The sequence below is a fragment of the Leopardus geoffroyi genome, chromosome B3 (genome assembly GCF_018350155.1).
Source record: "Leopardus geoffroyi isolate Oge1 chromosome B3, O.geoffroyi_Oge1_pat1.0, whole genome shotgun sequence".
Taxonomy (NCBI): Eukaryota; Metazoa; Chordata; class Mammalia; order Carnivora; family Felidae; genus Leopardus; species Leopardus geoffroyi.
The window spans coordinates 23875770-23883586 of NC_059337.1; the positions used below are offsets into that span (position 1 = coordinate 23875770).

Genomic DNA, 7817 nt, shown 5'->3' on the forward strand with positions numbered 1-7817 from the left:
TTAATGTCATCAAATTTATATTGTCTCTCCCAGGGTAGTGTTTAGTATTAATGGACACTATCAGGTAGGGAACATAAAGTAGCCAGGTCTTCCTTGGTTTAGGAGATGTACAATACAGATGTGATACTTAAGAGATTGTGAATGTTACAAAGAAACATCTTGGTTACAGAACCCCAGGCAAAGTACTTTATCTGGGTCTCTGGAGGCAAGCCATTCTGTTACAATAAAATTTATTGTGATATAGTTGATAGATAACTTTTGTTCTAAGTTTTGTGGGGGCTATGCAAAGAGCCTTGTTTTCTTTGCAGTTGACTCTCTGGACCAAATTTTGAATAATTTGTGGTACTTTCTCTGTTTTGGAGGAAAACTTTGCTATTTGGGTAGATCTGCTGACATGGATGGCTGTTAGATTTTGACATGAGTGATTGTGCACCATATACAAAGAAAACCTGTTCTCTAATATCTCCTTAAGTAATGATGATGGCGTCTTTTGCAAGTTAGAGGTGAGTGAAAAGAACTCTAGATTCTGCAAGATGTTTTCTTCTAATGGATATTTTGATTTGGTTATAATGTACTCTGCCTAGAACTTCTTGAATTATTTGATAACCTTGATCGTGGAACATAAATTGAAAAAATACTTAGCATAGATATATAATTGCACGTTAAGTGTAAAATGTGGATCTTTTGCTATGGATTGCTAGATCTAAGCTTCTACCAAGAGTTCCAATGTAACACATAATACCATAAAAGTTTTCAAACTTCCATGGCAGTAAATACTTGTCCCTTAGGATTTTTAGATTGTGCTTTCAAATTAGTTGTACATTATATCTAAAACACATTTGGGCAGTGACTTCTTGATTTCCTGGTCACATTTATTAACAGTAACTTCATAAATATGTATGCATTGCATATCAATATAAGTTTTCATTGTGGTTTAAATTACAGTTTCAAATAGAATTCTGGGATTTAATAATTCTGCTTTCTTAAATCTTTGTTTTTAAGTTATTTGTAGTATTCTGTGTTTATGCTATGATAGGTAAACTAGACTTAGTATAACTGTATAAAAAGTAATGTTGCTTCCTCCGTCCTTTGTAAACTCACTGCTCTTTAATCATGTCAAATTTTAGAAGTTCTGTACATTTTTGTCAGCTTCATTAATATATAATTGATCAAGAATGTCATGTAATTTTAAGATATACTACATGATGGTTTCCTGTACATTTACATTGTGAAAAGATTACTACAATAAGATAAGTTATACATCCATCACTTTACATAGCTACCATTTCTTTTTTGTGTTTGTGTGGTGAGATCATTTAAGATCTACTCTTGGAAAATTTCAAATATTATAATACATGGTTAACAATAGTCCCCATGTTGTATATTAGATCCCTAGAATTTACTCATCTTATAATTAAAAGTCTATACGTTTGATCAATATCTTCCCATTCTCTATACCCATAGGCCCCTGGCAACCACCATTATATTCTGTTTCTAAGAGTTTAACTTTCTCAGGTTTCACATATAGATGATATCAGAAGTCTTGTAATTTTTGTAAACCTGTTTTATTTTTTGTAGGTCTTAACTTATAGTAGAATAATATAAGTAATTTATGGAATTATGTGATAACAGTAATGCTTGTGTAGAATTTTCATAATCTGATTTCAAAGATTAGGAAAAACACTATTGTTCTTTTTTCAAATAAAACTTAATGATTTTATCTATTAGATCATATAAAGTTTTAAAATACATGTTACCCAGTTGATAACACATTGCCAGATTGTTACTCCTCTTTGCATTTCAGTCCCATTGGGACTGGCTATTCATTTAATAAATCTCAATATTTGAATTATATTAAATAAGTAAAGGAAGTCATGTTATCATGGGTTTTTTGTATTGCAGTTTTTTCAGTCTTATGAAGTGCCCTTTTGTCCACATAGTTGATGACTCTGAAAGGAGGAGAGAATTTAACCACTCAATTTTCTGACATGTCACTGTGGATCCTACCCAGTAGTTTCTCAAGGAGGCTTAAAACTGTATTAGCTGCATTTAGGACAAACGTAAACCACTACAGGTAAACTAACCTTTTAAAGAAAAGTAATAGTGCATTACAGAGGCCTTGGCTAGGTTCATGATGACACAGGACCTTGTCTGAACATAATGATTTTAAAATTTGAGCTTAAATGACACTCTGAAATCTAGTCAATGTGCCTCAGTAGACTTTACAGAGAACATTATTTTCAATAGAAAATTTTGGCTTACTCTGCAAACTTTGAATACTTAGAAATGGCAGGTGTAGCAGTATACTTTGCCAGTTCCTTAGACATCCTTTTTTTTTTTTAAATGTTTATACATATTCTGAGCTCATTATTTTTTCCCTTTTTTTAAAACATATATGCTGTTGAAAGCAAAAAAGGAAGCTCATCCTTAGATCCCAGAAGGTACATGCATATGCTGAGTGGAAGCAAGGACATGTAAAAGGGAGACTACTACTTCTTGTATCACACAGTGGATGACAGAGATGTTTAAGTGATGATGTCCAGGAAAATGGGGAACTAATATTTATGGAAAATATATTATGAAATACAGTGAGTATGGTAAGTGTCTTCAAATGGACACCATTGGTGTTTGAGGACAATTTTTTAGTTTTTCTTTAGTTGTCTGCAATGATCAATGGGTATAGAGCCTATCACACAGTAGATGTTTAAGAAATGTCAGAATTACTATTTTTTTTAATTTTAGGATGCAAGTTTTTAGATTCATTATAGTTCCTTCCATATAGTGTAATGTCTGTGATTATAATCTATGCCTATCTAATATGTATCTCCATATCTTACCAGTGAAGTAGTTAGTTTTTCCTAAATAGGAGCCAGTCAAAACTATTTGCTGTGTCTTGGGTCTTGTTTTAGTGAAGCTAGGTACCTTGTCATAAAGTTTACCTTTCAGTCATTTTTGGTTAAAAAAAAAAAGGAAATTAAAAAAATTCTGTTTGATTTTACAGGGGTAAGAAGATCTTTTTCTTAGTGAGATGATGAAGGCCCAATAAGAGAGCAATATTTGAAATCCATTTCCAAGGATATGTTTGTTCTATATGTGAATGTTGATTTACAGCTTCAGGTGTTAATGCAGCAAGTCCATCTCCGCCAAAAGTGAGTAGGCTGTATAGGCTGTATAGGACAGCTACAGTATACTTCATTCAACTTCTCAAATGATAGATGAAGAGACCTCAAGGGACTTTTTCCTTATACTAAAAGGCATGTGGCATTTTGGCCCTGGTATCCTCTGGTGACAGGAATGTAGACTGAAAGAAACAGTTCCACTAGTTTGTTCTGCATTTCATTTCACCTCAGTTTGTCTCTGGAATCCATGTTGCTAACATCATGTATTTGTTGTTGTTGTTGTTGTTGTTTATAATTTATTGTCAAGTTAGCTAACATACAGTGTATACAGTGTAGTCTTGGCTTCAGGAGTAGATTCTTGTGATTCATCACTTGCATACAACACCCAGTGCTCATTCTAACAAGTGCCCTCCTCAATGCCCATTACCCATTTTCCCCAGCCTCCCAAGCCCCCATCCTCATCAACCCTCAGTTTGTCCTCTGTGTTTAAGAGTCTCTTATGGTTTGCTTTTTGCCTATAATTTAGGAAGCTCTAATGTGGAATAGAAGTGGTTAGTAGAAGACTTGACTGGGTTAATTTTCTTTAGTGAGCAAGATTAATCTTAAAAAGTAGACGAGGCAGCCAAGACTCAAGAAAAAGCCTCTTAGATCAACCAGATGTTTGATTTTTAATTATTTTTGGTAGATTTACATCTGGTGACGATAATACAATGAGCTAGAGGGATTAGATATTTGTACATCTGAATTCATTGGCCTATCTGTTCCCATGTTACATAAAATTTATTTGTACTATTTACAGAATTTTTCCCCCTTTTAAAATTTTTATTTAATTCCAGTTAACATATAGGATAATATTAGATTTTGGTATACAATGTTGTGATACAGCATTTCCATACATCACTAAGGTCTCACAATTGCAGTCCTGAATTCTCCTCACCTGTTTAACCTATACTCCTACCTGCCTCCCCTGTGCTGTGATAGCAGAAATAAAGTTAAAAAGTACAGTTCTTGATATTAGTAATTTTATTGTCTATTAGGAAACCTATATCAGGAAAAGCAGTGTCTGCTCTATTCTTTCCATGATATAATTTTGATTATATTACCATACCAATTTGGTTTGTTGTATCCAAGATCTTAGAGCTCCTTCAGAATCATCAGTGCCGTGTAGACTTTTTACTGGAGTCTGTGTTTCATCAGTTTGATCTGTCTTAATTTTATTTGACCATTTACATTGATTCTCACTTGACTCGAATATTTTGAGTTAATATTTTGAGACTCAATGTGGTCTAGGTCCTTAAAATATTTGAATATTTCATTTTTCAGTTTGGATGATATGCTTGTAGAAGTGGATCATAAGCTATTTAGTTCTAAGACAGCAAAGATCTTGATATAATTCTGGCACATTCTTGGGGTTCTATTGTCTTTAGTTTTTCCCCATATTTTCACCTTAATTCTGTGTCAGTTGAATTATATTGCTATTATTTAACTTTGGTACATAAAGATGATCATCATTCTCCTAAGCTAAAAGATAATTGCATTATTAGAGATGTACTGTGTGAAGGTATTAATCCTTTTACAGAGTTGTAGTAGTTGTTGGGAAAGACCTTGACTGGATTTATGATGAGTTATGTTTACTGAGTATGATGAAGTGAAACTCAGTGTGAGTACTCTGAAGTCCAGCCTAAGTGTCAACCCAAATACTTAGGACATAAATATTCTGACAATAAGTTCTTGCACTGTAAATTTTGCAAGATATTTTGAGCAATATTGTGCATATTAGGGAGAATGGAACTGTAGGTTTTTCCAGTGAACTAAAGAGAGGTGGATTCTAAATTCCACTACTGCAGTTTCCTTTTGTAGAGTTATCTTCTGTGTTTGTAGCATTTGTATATCTCACCTTCGTCTTTTTCATTATGAGTTTCAAGTGATGAATTTAAGAGAGTAAAAACTTGGTAGCTACTATGCTTTTTTTTTATATTACATACTACTATAATCATTTAGTTCCAACCTCATACCTGTTTCCTGAGAGCATGTCCCTAAGCTATGAGGCAGCTCCAAGTACAACATGAATAAGAAATTGCTAGTTTGTTGTTGAGATACTGATTTGGTCTAAAATAAGACTTGTGTTTTCAGCAGAATGCTAAAGATACATTGAGATGAATTACTTTATTTTTGTGTGTGTGCACACTTTATTTTCTTAATTTATTTTTTAATTTACTTCCAAGTTAGCATATAGTGCAACAATGATTTCAGGAGTAGATTACTTAATGCCCCTTACCCAGTTAACCTATCCCTCCTCTCAGAATCCCTCCAGCAACCCTCTGTTTGTTCTTGAAGAGTCTCTTATGTTTTGTCCCCTTCCCTGTATTTATATAATTTTTGCTTCCCTTCCCATCTGTTTTGTGTCTTAAATTCATCATATGAGTGAAGTCATGTGACATTTGTCTTTCTCTGACTAATTTTGCTTAGCGTGATACTCTCTAGTTCCATCCACGTAGTTGCAAATGGCAAGATTTCATTCTTTTTGATTGCCGAGTAATACTCTATTGTGTGTATATGTGTGTACACACACACACACACACACACACACACACACACACACACATCTTTATCCATTCATCTGTTGATGGACATTTGGGCTCTTTCCATACTTGGCTGTTGTTAGTAGCACTGCTATAAACATTGGGTGTATGTGACCCTTCGAAACAGCACACCTGTATCCCTTGGATAAACATCTATAGTGCATTTGCTGGGTTGTAGGGTAGTTCTATTTTTAATTTTTTGAGGCACCTTCATACTGTTTTCCAGAGTGGCTGCACCAATTTGCATTCCCACCAGCAGTGCAAAAGAGATCCTCCTTTTCCCCATCCTCGCCAACATCTGTTGTTGCCTGAGCTGTTGAAGTTAGCCATTTTGACAGGTGTAAGGTGGTATCTCATCGTGGTTTTGATTTGTATTTCCCTGATGATGAGTGATGTGGAGCATTTTTTCATGTGTCGGTTGGCCATCTGGATGTCTTCTTTGGAGAAGTGTCTATTCATGTCTTTTGCCCATTTCTTCACTGGATTATTTGTTTTTTGGGTGTTGAGTTTCATAAGTTCTTTATAGATTTTGGATACTAATCCTCTATCTAATATGTCATTTGCAAATATCTTCTCCTATTCCATCGGTTGCTTTCAGTTTTGCTAATTGTTTCCAGATGGATTACTTTAGTTGTCTTAATAAATTAATGATCTTTCTGTATCTTGGCAAGACATAGATGGGGATTTAGAAGTTTTGACTTTTTGTGATTTAAGGGGATGAAATTGACATTTTGCAGTTGTTGATACTGAGCCCTAGAGATGATATGCTAATAAGTACCATGCATTTTTTTTTACCTGAATTTTTGAATCAGGTCTTTAATCTTACATTTTTCTTTAATATTTATCTTGTATAAGTAATGGACTTTTTGTTACCGTGATTGTTATCGTGATTGGTATTCCATGATTAGGTCCTTGTGATTTGCTGATAGTAGTTATTATAAGGGAGTCGAGTAGTAATTAAACAGGTAATTTAGGAAAAACCTTTATAAAGATGTACCATTGATAGTTGAATATATCAAGATATTATCCTTAGTCACTTAATTTGTTAAGGTGTGTGTGTGTGTGTGTGTGTGTGTATGTATGTGCGTGTGTGTGTGTGTGTGGTCTGTGTGTATAGATAATGTGGGTGTTGATACTGTGAGAAGTGATAGTTTATAGTGAAAAGCTGTTGGGGTTCAGAAAAATTACAATTTTCTTTAAGAAGAATGGTGAACAAGTCTTTTCTAAGGTCTTTCCTTTATCAAGTCCCTGTTTCCCTGCCATAAATTTTAGTATGTTTATAAACCTCATACTTGTTTGACTTAATGTCCCTGATCCTGTCCAGTAGGGATATGCTGGATGGATTGAGAGAAATGAGTTACCCTTTCTAGTAACTGAATTTGATTAAAAGCATACATTTGAATGAGGAAGGAAGGGAATACTCATTGGAGTCTGTTGAAGAGTAGTGTTGACTAAAGGTCATTTGATTTTGGATGTTTGGTACAACCTATGGTAGTCAGTTATTACTGGGAGAAAGCAAGCAGTGGTAGTTGCTGGCTCAGCCCTTCCAAATAGTCCCATTTTCGTGGTGCTGTTTCTTTATAGGTGATTGAAAGAAAATCCCCTATAATTGGAATCCCTAGAAGATGATCAGGATTTATTTTTGTTTTGGAGGGGGTAAGTTGGCTTTATGGTCAGACTCCTTGTTTCTTGAATCTGATGATAGTGTTCATTCCTACAAAGGGATTCTGAGGTTAAGTCTAGCTGATTTATGTATGGTTGGAGCACTTTGGTGAGAGTAATAGAAGGAATGAATTAGCAATAGATGGTGAGAGCATTGGTGGAAGAAAGGAAGATAAGAAGGAAAAATACATGGTTTCAGTGATTGTAACATGTCTGTAGTGTTGTATAAGTGTGAAGGATACCTGTAAATTGAAAACAGTGTTTGGATTCTTTCAGTTGCTGGCAAGAGGAAAGCTGCCCTCTTTGAATATTGGACCAGTGGGGGTTGGTTAGGAATCAGAATTACTAACATTTACCTGCTACTTTGTCATTAACAGCAGTGTATGAGTTTCAGCCAGCTTTGCCATGTTAGATTCTCTGTGTCTTTTCTTGAGATGAATAGGCAGTATTGTGT

General features: G+C 34.5%; 3 non-coding genes across 3 annotated transcripts; all 3 read left to right on the forward strand.

The window, feature by feature from the left end:
* The first annotated feature begins 2126 nt into the window (after positions 1–2126).
* LOC123584727 lies at positions 2127–2199 on the forward strand. The gene has a single exon (XR_006705673.1). It is a non-coding gene; the product is annotated as a small nucleolar RNA SNORD107 (small nucleolar RNA).
* A 2531-nt stretch (positions 2200–4730) lies between these two features.
* On the forward strand, positions 4731–4797 carry LOC123584717. Its single transcript, XR_006705664.1, has one exon. It is a non-coding gene; the product is annotated as a small nucleolar RNA SNORD64 (small nucleolar RNA).
* A 2568-nt stretch (positions 4798–7365) lies between these two features.
* On the forward strand, positions 7366–7436 carry LOC123584726. Its single transcript, XR_006705672.1, has one exon. It is a non-coding gene; the product is annotated as a small nucleolar RNA SNORD108 (small nucleolar RNA).
* Positions 7437–7817: the final 381 nt, after the last annotated feature.